Below are 15,294 nucleotides of genomic sequence, written 5' to 3'. Positions count from 1 at the left end.
ATATCTTTTTCCATCCACTCACTTTCAGTCTGTATGTGTCCCTAGGTCTGAAGTGGGTCTCTTGTAGACAGCATATATATGGGTCTTGTTTTTTTTATCCATTCAGCCACTCTATGTCTTTTGGTTGGAGCAGTTAATCCACTTACATTTAAGGTAATTATCAATATGTATGTTCCTATTCCTATTTTCTTAATTGTTTTGGGTTAGTTATTGTAGGTGTTTTCCTTCTGTTGTGTTTTCTGCCTCGAGAAGTTCCTCTAGCATTTGTTAAGCTGGTTTGGTGGTGCTGAATTCTCTTAGATTTTGCCTGTCTGTAAAGGTTTTAATTTCTCCATCAAATCTGAATGAGATCCTTGCTAGGTAGAGTAATCTTGGTTGTAGGTTCTTCTCCTTCATCACTTTAAATATGTCCTGCCACTCCCTTCTGGCTTGCAGAGTTTCTGCTGAAATATCAGCTGTTAACCTTATGGGGATTCCCTTGTGCGTTATTTGTTGTTTTTCCCTTGCTGCTTTTAATATTTTTTTCTTTGTACTTAATTTTTGATAGTTTGATCAGTATGTATCATGGTGTGTTTCTCCTTGGATTTGTCCTGTATGGAACTCTGTGCTTCCTGGACTTGATTAACTATTTCCTTTCCCATATTAGGGAAGTTTTCAATTATAATCTCTTCAAATATTTTCTTACTCCCTCTCTTTTTCTCTTCTTCTTCTGGAACCCCTATAATTCGAATGTTGGTGTATTTAATGTTGTCCCAGATGTCTCTGAGACTGTCCTAAGTTCTTTTCATTCTTTTTTCTTTATTCTGCTCTGCAGTAGTTATTTCCACTATTTTATCTTCCAGGTCACTTATCCATTCTTCTGCTTCAGTTATTCTGCTATTGATTCCTTCTAGAGAATTTTTAATTTCATTTATTGTGTTGTTCATCATTGTTTGTTTGCTCTTTAGTTCTTCTAGGTCCTTGTTAAACGTTTCCTGTATTTTCTCTATTTTATTTCCAAGATTTGGATCATCTTTATTATCATTATTATGAATTCTTTTTCAGGTAGACTGCCTATTTCCTCTTCACTTGTTAGGTCTGGTGGGTTTTTACCTTGCTCCTTCATCTGCTGTGTGTTTTTCTGTCTTCTCATTTTGCTTAACTTACTGTGTTTGGGGTCTCCTTTTCATAGGCTGCAGGTTTGTAGTTCCCGTTGTTTTGGTGTCTGTCCACAGTGGCAAAGGTTGGTTCAGTGGGTTGTGTAAGCTTCCTGATGGAGAGGACTAGTGCCTCTGTTCTGGTGGATGAGGCTGGATCTTGTGTTTCTGGTGGGCAGGTCCACATCTTGTGGTGTGTTTTGGGGTGTCTATGGCCTTATTATGATTTTAGGCAGACTCTCTGCTAATGGATGGGGCAGTGTTCCTGTCTTGCTAGTTGTTTGGCAAAGGGTGTCCAGCACTGTAGCTTGCTGGTTGTTGAGTGAAGCTGGGTTTTGGCATTGAGGTTGAGATATCTGGGAGACTTTTGCCATTTGATATTATGTGGAGGTGGGAGGTCTCTTGTGGACCAGTGTCCTGAAGTTGCCTCTCCCACCTCAGAGGCACAGCACTGACTCCTGGCTGTAGCACCAAGAGCCTTTCATCCACATGGCTCAGAATAAAAGGGAGAAAAAATAGAAAGAAAGAAACAAAGAGGATAAAATAAAGTAAAATAATGTTATTAAATTAAAAAATAAATATTAAGAAAAAATTTTTAAAAAGTAAAAAGAAAGAAGAAAAAAATGGATTGACAGAACCCTAGGACAGATGGTGAAAGCAAAGCTATACAGACAAAATCACACACAGAAGCATACACATACACACTCACAAAAAGAGGAAAAAAAAGTGGAAAAAATAATATATCTTTACTCTCAAAGTCCACCTCCTCAATTTGGGATGATTCGTTGTCGTTGCCCGCGAAAGGGCTTCTAGTGTGTGGGAACATTTCCTCCTTCACAACTCCATCCCACTGGTGCAGGTCCTGTTCCTATCCTTTGGTCTCTGTTTATTCTTTTTTCTTTTGCCCTACCCAGGTACGTGGGGAGTTCCTTGCCTTTTGGGAGGTCTGAGGTCTTCTGCCAGCGTTCAGTGGGTGTTCTGTAGGAGTTGTTCCATGTGTCGATGTATTTCTGATGTATCTGTGGGGAGGAAGGTGATCTCTGCGTCTTATTCTTCTGCTATATTGAAGCTCTCTCTCAGCATAGATGAATCTTGAAGAGATTATGCTAAATGAAAGAAGTTAGTCCAGAAAGACCACATATTGGATAATTCACTTTATATGAAACATCCAGAATGGGTGAATCTAAAGAGTCAGAAAATAGAGTAGTGGTTGTCTAGGGCTGGAATGGGAAAGTTTAGGGCAAAATGGGCAGGCACTGCTGATGGATATGGGATTTCTCTTGGGGATAATGAAAATGTTATAAAAGTGATTGTGATAATGTTTGCACAAGCCTGTGAATATACTAAAAACCATTGAACTGTTCTGTTAAAATGAGTGAATTATATGGTATGTGAATTATATCTCAACAAGTTGCTATGCATTATAATTAATAATAAACTGACCTAACATCTTTCTATTTCTGTCTATCAATCTGTCGTCTATCTATCCATTTCATGTCAACATTGGCCTCATGACCAGTTGCTGAACTTAGGACTGTTTTCCATACATGTTTTCTCATTGGATGGTTTATATTTATGTATGTTTACCAGCTTTCCTCTGCTTTTTCCCCCCTACTGTTTTATTTAGGGTGTGCTATTGGTTTTAATGCTATGATTTAGCCCTTAGATTATTACAGGATACCGAGTCTGGGTTTTTATGGAGCTAGACGAGGAGAGAACATCTCTCAGCTATGATGCAGTGACAGATGGGACCAGGGTCTTCACTTCAAGGGAGAGGCGGGTGTCTTCCTTTGATGTGGGGAGGGTCGCATTTCAAAGGAGAGGCAGATCAGTGCCATTGTTTGGAGTGTGACTGCTGTGGGAATGGCACAGAAGGATGTTGAGAAGCCACAGGGTGGCTGGGTACATATGATGACTCCACTCTCCCTTCCTAGACTGTCTTCCTGCACAGCAGAGACAGGAAAGCTCAAATGCATGATTCTGAGATCCCTTTCAGGTCGGGCTTCTCTGTTCGACTTAGGTTTAAATGTCACATGCTTTGGCCTTCGATTTGCAACACAGAGGGCTGTGAAGGCTGCACTTCTGCTGCATATGCTGTTTCTGCTGAGAATCATGGTGGTGGAGACGTTGCCTTACTGGTGGAAGGATGAGCAGGGCAGGGTCCAGTCTCTGGGATTGTGAAGACTGACCAGCAGGACACAAGGCACCCATTCGACGGGTTACAGCAGGGTGGTGTGACCCTGCAGGTGGCAGCTGTCTTCCCAGTCAGACCACGTCCTGATCCTAGTGGCTTTCCAATGGAGGCAACTTCTTGGTTGTGGCCTTCTCCATGTTGGCGGTGGCAGGGTGGTGCTTTCTGATTGTGGAGGGGGCAGCAGCCCCTCCCTGACCCAGTCAGCTAGTCTGCTTTGGGAGTTGTTCCAAAATCTCATCCTGGCATCTGTTTCCCCAGTCCTGCCTGGGCTTCTGTGAGCCACTCAACAGCCCACGATGAATCTTTTTCTGTACTAAATGAGCTAGAGAGGATTCTAGTTTTTGTAACTGAACCCTGACCGATACAGTGAATTACATAAGTGGATTTCCTAACACTGAACCATTTTTGCCTTACTGGAATGAACTCAACTTGGGTAGAGTGTGTTCTCCTTCTAAAATACTACTGAATTATATTTGCTAAGATGTTGACATTGCTTTCTTATGTAAGGCTGGTCTATTTCTGTTTCATATAGTCAAATGTAAGTATTAGTATCTTGATGACCTTGAAAAAAAGAATCTGGAAGATTTCTTTCTTTGTTGTATTCTAGAAAAGATTGTTAGTGAAATTATTTATTCCTTGAAAATTTTCAAGATTTCCCACATAAAACTATCTAAATAAGGTATTTTGGGGTCCAGGTAGGTTTTAGCTAGCTTAGGCAATTTCTTCCATGGTTATTGACTTATTAGGTTTCCAATTTCTTTTGATGTCACCTTGGCAAATATATGTTTACCTAAATAATAGTCTATTCTACAGTAGACTAATTGATCCATCTCATAAAATTATTACTTCTGTTTAGTAATATAAATATGAATGGCTTACAAATTTTTCTCTGAATATTATTTTGTATTTTTTTTTGTAACATATAGTTGGGTTTTCTTTATTAACCTATTCTGAACTTCTTTCTATTTTAAACAAATAAGTTTATCTCACATTTATGAACATAGCAAATCAATTTGGTCTTAATTTTTTCTCATATCTACTGTTTACTTAAAAATGTTTCTTTTCCTTTCTGTCTTTTGTTCCATAGTCTTCTTGCTTACTTTGGTAATTTAGAATACATTTTTCTTATTTTGGTTATCTTTAAATGATGTCAAAACATCTGTATTTTGAGTTACCATTGTTAGAAGCAGCAACAAGAACAACAGTATTTATTGAAACCTCACTAAAAACCATGAGCAAATTAGCTCACCTTTACCCCTTCTCATCTTTCATTCCTCCATCACCATGTGTAGACTTTTGTCCCTCTCCAGTATGGATATGTACAATGTGGATATATTTTGAAAACATGAATGAGATATAAAATTTTCTACTAATTAATATTAGTAAAACTAATAATTCTTATTAATCATGTTGCAGCCCTTACACATTAATTTTAAGCTATAAGTCTTTTTCACTGGGAAAGGAGAGAATTGTTTCAAGAGAGGGCATGACATAGAGAAGTTTCCAGTTGCCAGAAAGAAGAATCAGATAAACCTGATTCCAGGAAAATGGCCTGAGGGATAATGAAGAGCAGTTAGTCAGCTATGTGTTTTCTGGCTTTGTTCTCTCCAGACAAAAATGATGCAGGTAAGGGGCTCTCAGAAGAGTGGATCCCAATTCCTTTTGGGTCTTTTGGGTCTTTTGGAGGATACCAACCAAGGAGGACCTTTCATAAATCTGGGAAAGCTTCAGTAGAGAGGAAATGTCAGTTTTGCATGTTTAGGCTGTGAGAGATGGTGTGGGCAATACCACATCCCACTCCCACCCCACTCCTGCCCACTGTACCCTTGGTCCCAGAACCATGAGTGAGTTGTAGAAGTTTCCCTTTCATCTCCCTGGGACCAGAGAGAGGAGCTTAGAATTGAAAGTCAGCAAGCCTATGGTGGGTTGACATGGCAAAAGGCAAAATGACCTGGTGATACACACATTTTTTTTTAAAATATGCTTTAAAATTTTTAGATATAAGGCATATTTTCAGTTATTTTATTGGCATTAGTTTCTGATTTTGTCATCTGATTGACAGAGAATGTGGTCTACATGATATTGACTTTGGAGTATGTGTTGACACTTCTTTTGTGGTCAAGTGGGTGGTCTCTTTTAGAAAACATTTCATGCATACTTGAAATGCATGTTGCATTTTCCATTTATTGGATGCAGTGTCCTGCATATGTCTCCTAGATTGGTATACTCAGCAGGATTCCTAACTTTTTTTTTTTTTTTTGGTCTGCTTCATTTTCTGAGAGAGTAATACAATCTCTTAGTATGATTATATATTTTTCACTTTCTTCTGGAAATTATGTTAATTTTTGTTTTAATTCTTTTGAGGCTATGCTGTTAGCTCTTCCCAAGGATAATAGTATTATAAATTCTTGAGAAGTTATTCTTTTTATAATTAAGTTAAGACTTTTTATTACTCTTTTGCTTTACTGTCTGTAATGTCTGAGCTACCCAGTCTGTGGTATTCTGTTATGGAAGCCCCAGCAGGCTCATGTAACTATGATTAGCTTTATAAGAAACTGTTAAACTGTCTTCCAAAGTGGCTGTGCCATTTTGCATTCCCACCAACAATGAATGAGAGTTTCTGTTGTTCCACATACTCACCACCATTTGGATTTTAGCTATTTTAATAGGTGTGTAGTCTTATTGTTATTTTAATTTGTAATTCTATGATGACAAATTATGTTGATCATCTTTTCATATGCTTATTTGCCATCTGTATATCTTCCTTCGTGAGATGTCTGTCCAGGTTCTGTAGTCATTTTTAAACAAGTAGTTTTTTTTATTAATACTGAATTTTAAGAGTATTTTTGGGTATACAAGCATACCTCATTTTATTGTGCTTTATTTTATTGAGCTTCGCAGATATTGCATTTTTTACAAATTGAAGGTTTGTGGCAACTGGGCTCTGAGCAAGTACATCAGTGCCATTTTTCCAACATCATTTGCTCACTTCATGTGTCTGTGTGACAATTTGGTAATTCTTGCAACATTTCAAACTTTTTCTTCATCGTTATATTTGTTACAGTGATCTGTGATCAAAGATCTTTGCTGTCACTATTGCAAAAGGATTGACTCACTAATGCTCAAATGATAACAGTTTTAGCAAGAAAGTATTTTTAATTAAAGTATGTATATTCTCTATTTAGACATAACACTGTTACACACTTAATAGACTACATAACTTTTATGTGCACTGGGAAACCAAAAAATTCTTGTGACTGACTTTATTGCCATATTTGCTTTATTGGGATGGTCTGGAATGGAACTTGTAATATTTCCAAGGTATGCCTGTGTTTGGGCTTTGAGTCCTTTACCAGACATGTTTTGCAAACGGTTTATCTGTTACTCTCTTAACAATGTCTTTTGCAGAGCAGAAGTTTTAAATTTTAATATAGTCTAAGTTTTATTTTCATAGGTTGTGCTTTTGGTCTATCTAAAAACACATTACCAAACCCCAAATCACCTAGAAATTTTCTTATCGTTTCTTCTAGAAATTTTACAGTCTTACATTTTAGGTCTTTGATCTTAGTGTTAATTTTTGTGAAAGGTGTAAGGTATGTGTTAGTTTCATTATTTTTTGTGCATGTTAGATTTCATTAATGAACATCCGGTTGTTTCAGCATCATTTGTTAAAAAAGACTATCATTTCTCCACTAAATCCCTTTGGTAATTTATTAAAGACCAGTTGACTATATTTGTGTCAGCTATTTCTAGGCTCTCTATTCTGTTCCATTGATTTTGTCTTTTCTTTCATCAGTACCATGCTGTCTTGATTACAGTAGCTCTATAGTAAGTATTTAAATCAAGTAGTATCAGTCCTTCAGCTTTGTTCTTCTGCTGCTGCTCCTCCTCTACTTCCTCTTCCTCCTCTTTCGTGTTAAATACTGTTTAGGCTATTTTAGATCTTTCGCTATTCCCTATAAACTTTAGACCCTGACACTATAGTTTGCTGACATTTTTTTTTTTTTTTTTTTTTTTTTTTTTGCGGTACGCGGGCCTCTCACTGTTGTGGCCTCTCCCACTGCGGAGCACAGGCTCCGGACGCACAGGCTCAGCAGCCATGGCTCACGGGCCCAGCTGCTCCGCGGCACGTGGGACCTTCTCAGACTGGGGCACGAACCCGTGTCCCCTGCATAGGCAGGCGGACTCTCAACCACTGCGCCACCAGGGAAGGCCTTTGCTGACATTTTATTGCTATTTCATCGAATCTATAATCAATATGGGAAGAACTGACCTCTTAACAATATAGAATCTTCCAACCAGGATCTTTTATTTTTTCCCTAATAGTTTGTCATTTTCTGCATATAGATCCTATAAATTTTTGTTAGATTTATATATAAATCCATTTGTATTGCTATTGTGAATGACACTGTGTTTTTAATTTCAAATTCTAATTGTTCATTGCTGGTGTAGGAAAGTGATTGACTTTTTCTATTAGCCTTGTATCCTGAAACTTTGCTATGCTCAATTATTACTTCCAAGAGGTGTGTTTTTCTGTTGTTGTTGTTTATTCTTAGGGATTTTCTACATAGACAACTATGTTACCTGTGAGCAAATCAGTTTTATTTCTTTCTTCCTAATTCATATATCTTTTATTTCCTTTTCTTCTCCTATTGCACTAGTTAGCACTTCCAATACAATATTGAGTAGGAGTGGAGAGAGGAGACATCTTTGCCTTATCTCACATCTTAGGGAGAAAGCATCTAGTTTCTCACCATTAACTATGATATTAGCTATAGTGGCTTTTTGTTTTGTTTGTGTGTGTGTGTGTTTGGTACATGTTCTTTATCAAGGTGAGGAAGTTCTACTCTACTCCTACTATGCTGAAATTGTTTTTTTTTTATCATGGATGGATGTGGGTTTTTTTAATGCTTTTTCTGCATCAATTGACTTGTTCATCTAATTTTTCTTCTTTTGCCTGTTGATGTGGCGGATTATATTAATTGATTTTCTAACATTGAATCAGTCTTGTGTACCTCACAATCTCACTTGGCCATGTTCTATAATTAAAATTTTTACCAATTATTTGAATGACTATTCAAATAAGATTCTTACATTGGAAAAGCTCACTATGCCTTATAACTCTCTTTTAATCTATAGCTTCCCTCTTTATCTTTCTTGCTTATTTTCTCAAATTTAGTTATTTGCCTCATAGAATTCCCAGCACTTAGGATCTTGTTGATTTCCTCCCCATATTTTTATTTACCTTGTTCTTCTGTCTTTGGTATTTCCTATATATTGGTAGTTGAATTCAGAGGCTTATTTTACCTTTAGATTGAATTGATTGATTTGTTTGGGGGAGAGGCTATTTCACAGATGGTGTGTACTTCCATCAGACAGTACATGATATCTACTTGTCTCTCTTTGTGATATCAAAAGCCACTGAAGTTCATTTCCCCAATATATAGCCTCATTAATGGTACAAAATTTGATTTCTATTTCTAGCATTCTTTCATCATTCATCAGCTGGAAAATTTCTATAAAGAGGAAATTTTCTCTCATTAGCTACTTGATACCCAGTGAAAAGTTTATATAGGGAAGGCAGGATAAATCTTTGATGCTTTCCCTTTATTTACCAGTTTTCAAGATAATGAGTTAATTCCTGTAATAACTTTTGAAAAAAAATACCATTATGTATTCAAGGATTTAAATACCTTGTTGTGTTTTAATCTACAGCCCTTATGATCTTTGTTGTTGCTCTTACTGTCCCTTCTATGGCCATGAGATCCCATTCTCAATGGCTCCTGATTCATTTTTGCACAACCCTCATAGTTTTATTAGCATCCTTGCTTTCAGATAAGAGCAATTGTTTCTGTCCCATCTTGTACATTTGCTGCCCCAGGTGTAGAGTCAGCCATTCCTCAAGGAGCCTTGGTCCTTTTTAGTGGGAAATTCAGAGATTGCAATCTGCATTCTTAGCAGAGTTTTAACAAGAAATGGAAGTGGCATGTGGAGACCAAGCCTGAGCAGACTGGGGGCCCAGATCACATGTGGGAGGCCTGAGTCACGTGTATCATGGGTTGTGAAAATATTCCCACGGAATGGCTTTGTTTTTCTTCTGCTGGGAGGCCCCAGGTTTCACCCATCCAGGGCAATTTTTACATTCATTTCTTGGCTTAAGATCCCCTGAACCATATGAACAGTGCAAATTTGGAATCCTTACATGCATGTGGTACAGCTTGAGGGTTTGATTTCTCATGGGAAACCTTTTTCTTCCCATTCAGAGCCGCAGGCAGATGGCAATCCTGCTTGACACATCCCAGGACTGGCAGCTGGAATTCCTCTAACCTCCTCTTTTCACAGGGAGGGATGGTCATTTATGGATAGCCCTTCCGTTCTCACAGCTAGATGCTGGGATCTTGGTTGCCTGGGTGGGTCCACATCCTACCTCCCACCCAGAATATCACTGGGCCTGTTTCCAGGTTGTGGGGCATGGAGAAGCATAGGTTTTTGCTCCTGTTTGAGTCTCTCTGCTTCATTTCTGGTACCTAAGGACTGACTCTTCTCTCTTCTGAACTGGGATAAAGGTTTTTTTTTGTTTTTTTTTTTTTTTTTTTTGCGAGCCTCTCACTGTTGTGGCCTCTCCCATTGCAGAGCACAGGCTCCAGATGCGCAGGCTCAGCGGCCATGGCTCACGGGCCCAGCCGCTTCGCGGCATGTGGGATCTTCTTGGACCAGGGCACGAACCCGTGCCCCCTGCATCAGCAGGCGGACTCCCAACCACTGCGCCACCAGGGAAGCCCCTGGGCTAGAGGTTTTTGAGACAGTCATATGCAGCATTTAAAAATCTGTTCCCCCTTCCACCTTCTTATTAACAATGGCACCATAAAATTCTATGGTCTGTAGCTTTTTGTATCTCTGATGGGGTCGCATTTTATTAATGAGAGTGGGGCATGAGAAACAGGTGTTTCTCCTGGGGTGCTGGCTCCCAGCTGATTCCCTGTGTGGGAGAAAGACACCTCCATGACATTTCACACATCAGATACAGTGACCTGCTTGGACCTTCTTACCTCCAAAAGGCTGGGTAGGCGACCTGTGTCCATTCTTTAAACACCTGCCTCAGCGTTATGTGGGCTCCTGGTGTGTGGCTTTGTCCTCATGGAGGAAGAATTGTGTCTCCTTCTGAGCACTTGCCAGGCGTCTTGGCTGGAGTCTTCTCTGACATCTTCCCATTCGTTACCAGGTCACTTTTTTAAAAAGACATTTTTAAGAACATTACTACTAAATAACTCATGCTTCCTTATCATCAAACTCTATTGTCCTCTGAAGGAACCACAGACACTTGCCTTCAGAGATATCAGTGTCAAGCAATGCCTGGGGGTCATTTGGGATAACACTTGACCCACTGGTGAGCCCGGGTGGACAGAGCAATGAAGCTCTCTGGGACTCTTCCCAGACATGAACACAAAGGCTTGTATTCTTTTCTTTTCAGTGTGTGCTGTTTCCTCTGACATGTTTTAGTACTGATTAGGAACTGATGGGTCCCTCTGTTCTTAATTAAAAGTGGTTGTATGTAAATGTTCCACATTTCTATTTTGTTTTTCCCCAAACTTAAAAAGGCAGAAGCCCTAGCAGACAGACTCAAAATCTCATACCGTGGTCCATACTTCTTCCTGGGAACAAGGGTCACTTAAGCGGGACTTTGGCAGATCACATTTCCATCTAATTTTAATAGTACAAAAGTCTTCTCAAATGTAGGTGTCAAGTAGCAATGGACTATGCATATCCATAGCGGATGCTGATGTGTCCTGTGGACTCACCCAGCATATGGTTTCTAAGCAGCCAGCTGGTGATGCGCTCATCACAGCTCTGTATAAATGGTGCATTTGCAAGAAAAAAAACTAAGAGATTTTCTGACCTAGTAACTGTTGCTTAGAGACTTCACAAAACCTAGAATTCAGGAAAGGGCGTTGGTGAAAGGGAACAAACACTAGACCTGGATACAAAAGATGTAGGTGAAAGTCCCAGTCCTAGTATTGGGGTGTGATCCTGGTACATTTGTTTGAATTTATTACAACCTTGTTTCCTCAGCAGGCCAGCTCAGGATCCAGGGATACCTACTTCGTGGGAATGTGCTGTGGATCAAAGGATACCACCAGGAGGAGAGGTGGGAATGTGCTCAGCATCTGGCACCTGAGGCTAGACAATGAACTTGACAGCAGGTCAGACCTCCTAGAATGGCTGTTTAAGACATGCTTTGTGGTTCCAAGCAACACAGTTCTTGGATCACCACCTCTCCTCCGTGCCGGACTCTTTCAGACTCACCTCCATTTCACCTCCATCGTATGCAGCACCTGCTAGGTTCTCAATAACGGCTTGTTCATGGGCGAGCGGGGGTCCGATGCAAAATATGACCGTGACCAGCGTGACTTTGTCCCTTTTTGTTCAATACAAGAATCACACTGCATTGAAGCTGATGATATGTCAATCGATGCAGGCAAGCAAAGCAGACCTCTTTGTGTATGGAAAGTTCTATTCTTTCTTCCTCAGCATTCACACCTATGCCTTCCACTCAACATGGGCAGATCCGTCCCTCAGGGGCTAATGATATTTGGTTCCTGCTTCAATACTGAAGTTTGGATGGCGAAGGATACCCTGTCCTGACAACTTATTACTTGCTGGACTACTTTCCTGCTGCTGGAAATGGAGACACAAAAGAAAGGTCTGAACTCTCCTGGGGCCGGAGCTTGAAACTTCTAAGAATATTCCACAGATCCTGCAGAAATATGGGTCAGTGGTCCCCTTTGGAACGAGATGGACACAAATGAATTTCTTTTGCCTAAAGCTTGTTTTTAGATCACGGTGGAAAGACTGTTGGCTTTCAACTAAAAGTGACCAAACTGCAAATTTGTTTTTGCCTAGCCCAAACAAGCTCCTTGCACCTTCTGAGACTCGGTTTCTTCATCTGTAAATAGGGGATGGGAATATTTCCTTGACAAAGTTGATTGCTGGGTCTGTGAAATGATGATAATTGGTGAGCATTGCTCATCCCTTCCACACAATTGGGTTGACACCAGATGGATTTATTCCACCACTGTTGTCCAGCTTCCCTGAAATGCCTTTTCCTGTGGAACAGAAAGCCTGGGTCATCTTACATATTTTCCTCTGCAGTTAGGTCCCAGTACACTGAAAGTAATTTTATTCAGCTCCCATTTCACGGACTCCAAGTTTTACATGAATGGAGACTTCATGTATTTGTTATATCTGACTAGAAAACTTCCAAGTCCCAATAAAGGACTTCTAGTGAAAACTGTCAAGAGATTTTAGCTTCAAATCCAGAAACAGTTAAATCAACCAATGCCATCGAGCAGCACTTTATCCCAGAAAGTTGAATGTCACAGTCTTCAGGGTTTGTCTGCAAGTGGCGTGTAGTTTGGTCAGCAGAAGAGTAAAAATGCTGGTTAATTGCTTGAATCTTTTTCTCCTTCCTTCTTCTAAATGCATTTCCATTGGCTTTTACCAGGAATTTTTTTCTCCCCAGGAACACTGGCTGTCTCATAGGTTACCATGGGGCACCGTGTATTTGGGGGTATGCAGGGCTTACTGGGGGAACCCTGCATTTGGTGGTGTGCAGGGGTTACTGGGGGCACCCTGCATCTGGGGGTCTGCAGAGGTTACTGGGGGCACCCTGTGTTTGGGGGTGTGCAGAGGTTCTTGGGAGGGGCACCCTGTGTTTGTGCAGAGCTATGGGAACTCACAAGCTCCTGCTTCCTGTTACCAGGACAGGATTGCTTTTCCTGAAAAAGGGATTGATATTAGCGTGGGTTTAACTGCCAGCAAATACAAGGAATTTATACCTTAAGCTTTCCCTGGAAATGTGTCATTCCTGGTATGGTTGTGGAGCTTTTGTGTCTGTTTACAGCTCTCTCTCCTTCACTGGTTCCTTGGAAATCACCAGGATCACTCTGGCATCCACCAGACAGGGCTACAGGAAGATTTGTCTTGATGTTGCTTTATAAATAAAGAGAGGTCTGAATTGAAAGCCCAGTTACATGCTTACCGGTGTGAGTTCGCTGTGTTAAATATCAGTCCATAGCATAAATTCCTTGTAATGTCTTAAATTTCTAGATGAGGCAGGGTCACTCACTGAACATGTGCTTTGCCAAAGCCTGCTGGTTACCTCCCCCAACATCCATTCTCTATTCCTCCTTAGTAACAAGAGCTCAAAGTTTTATCTGAGCTCATTACAGCAGTCAGTGAAAGACCATGTTTCTCAGCATCTTTATGGCTACGTGTGACCGTGTTCCTACATCCTCCTCCATGAGATGTGGCCCCAAGCATTGTGTGGACTCTGGAGGAGCCCCTGGTTCAGCCCAGCTTCCCTGGGGAACAGCCTGCAAAGCATACGTATAGAGGCTTTATTGGGACGTGTCATCCCAGGACAGTGGGATTCAGGAAAATTGACTCTGCAGTGGGAGAGACAGATGACAAACACAGGAGATGCCTTACTGAACTGTCCACAGCTTCCCAGAGAAGCGTGGCAATTTACTTGGTCATATGGAACTCCCCTCCAACAGAACAGTCCATCTAAGGGAGGGAGGGAGACCAGTGTAACTGCCAGCATCCTGTCTCAAACCTCTTGTTTTTCAAATTTTGACCCATGGGATACAACCTCCTACTTCCTGTCCTGTTTGTATCACTGCTGAGGTAGCCTTGGGGAAGGCCAGGTTCTACCACTAATGGTGTGAGGCTTCATCTGAGCCCAGAAGTGAGGAGAAGTGTCAGAGCCTTTGTGGGTACCAGAGTTGCTATCATCCTCTGTGGTGGGAACAATAGAAGCTGTGATGCAGCCTGCCTTTACCTCAGAGACAGTTGAGACAGCCAGTCTAGGAGAGGAAGTGATAGAGCAGCAGCCAAGCCCTAGCAAATCTAGGGAAGGACAAAAGCTGGGTTTAGCACATCTCCTTAAAAGGAGTGAGTGTGCCCTGGAATGCAGATGTGATGGCTGGAGCTCTGGTAGCTATTTGGAAGCCCAAGGAAGAGGGCAAAATGTTAACAATGGCTATGTAATCTAGAACAAAGCTTGTGTTCTTGATAGCATTTTGAAATTACACTACTAGTTAACTGAACTGGTGACCTCAACACTTCTTTTACTAGTTTTAATGTCTTTTACACAAAAGAGAAATTTTTATTTCTTTTAAGCTAATGTTATATTTCTTTGTATTTAAAGCCCAAACTGATTTAAACTACTATAGAACATGGTAATTGTCTGTTGAATGAATGAATAAATACCCTGGTTCATTAACACTTGTCATATATCTAGAATAGTAGATTTATTGCAGTATATTTGATACCAGTGTTTGTCCTCTGCACCTGTGCAAATCCTGCCTGTCGCTAAGGCTGGGAAAGGTCCTGACCCAGCACACGTTGATCTTGCCAGTCCCTGCATTATAGCATTTTTGTTTCTTCCTGTTTCCATATTTCCCCACATTTTCTTTTCTCAAATCAGTACCCCACCCCTCCACCTGCATTCACCCAGCAAATTATTCTTCTTTGTCTAAAATTCCCTGTAAATGTTACTTGCTTGTGAAGCCCTCCAGCATCCTCATGGGCAGGGAGCCCTTACCTGTGTTCCTCCAGCACTCATAGCACACACAGTCCCCTCTGCTTCCCTGCCTGGCTCCCTGAAGTTCTCTCTCCTCACACCTTCCACTCTTCCTTTCCCTTCCCACTCTCTACTGAAGATATGACATATCTTCCATAGAGAAAACACAAGCCTCCAGATATGAACCTGCACAAGCCCCCTGCCGCATTGGTCAGCCTCTGTGTATAGCCCTGGGTGCCGTCCTCTCTCCTGGGTGATGCTTCAGCCTCCCATGGGGTGAGGACAGCCTTCATCACTGGGGTGAGTCATCAGTGCTCCTACAGAAGGACAGAGTCTCCATCATCTTCCACACTCATTTGCTCTCCTTAACTTTGCTGTAG

The sequence above is a fragment of the Phocoena phocoena genome, chromosome 6, assembly GCF_963924675.1.
Source record: "Phocoena phocoena chromosome 6, mPhoPho1.1, whole genome shotgun sequence".
Taxonomy (NCBI): Eukaryota; Metazoa; Chordata; class Mammalia; order Artiodactyla; family Phocoenidae; genus Phocoena; species Phocoena phocoena.
The sequence above is the reverse complement of the archived record's forward strand: the minus strand, read 5'-3'. Positions refer to the sequence as shown.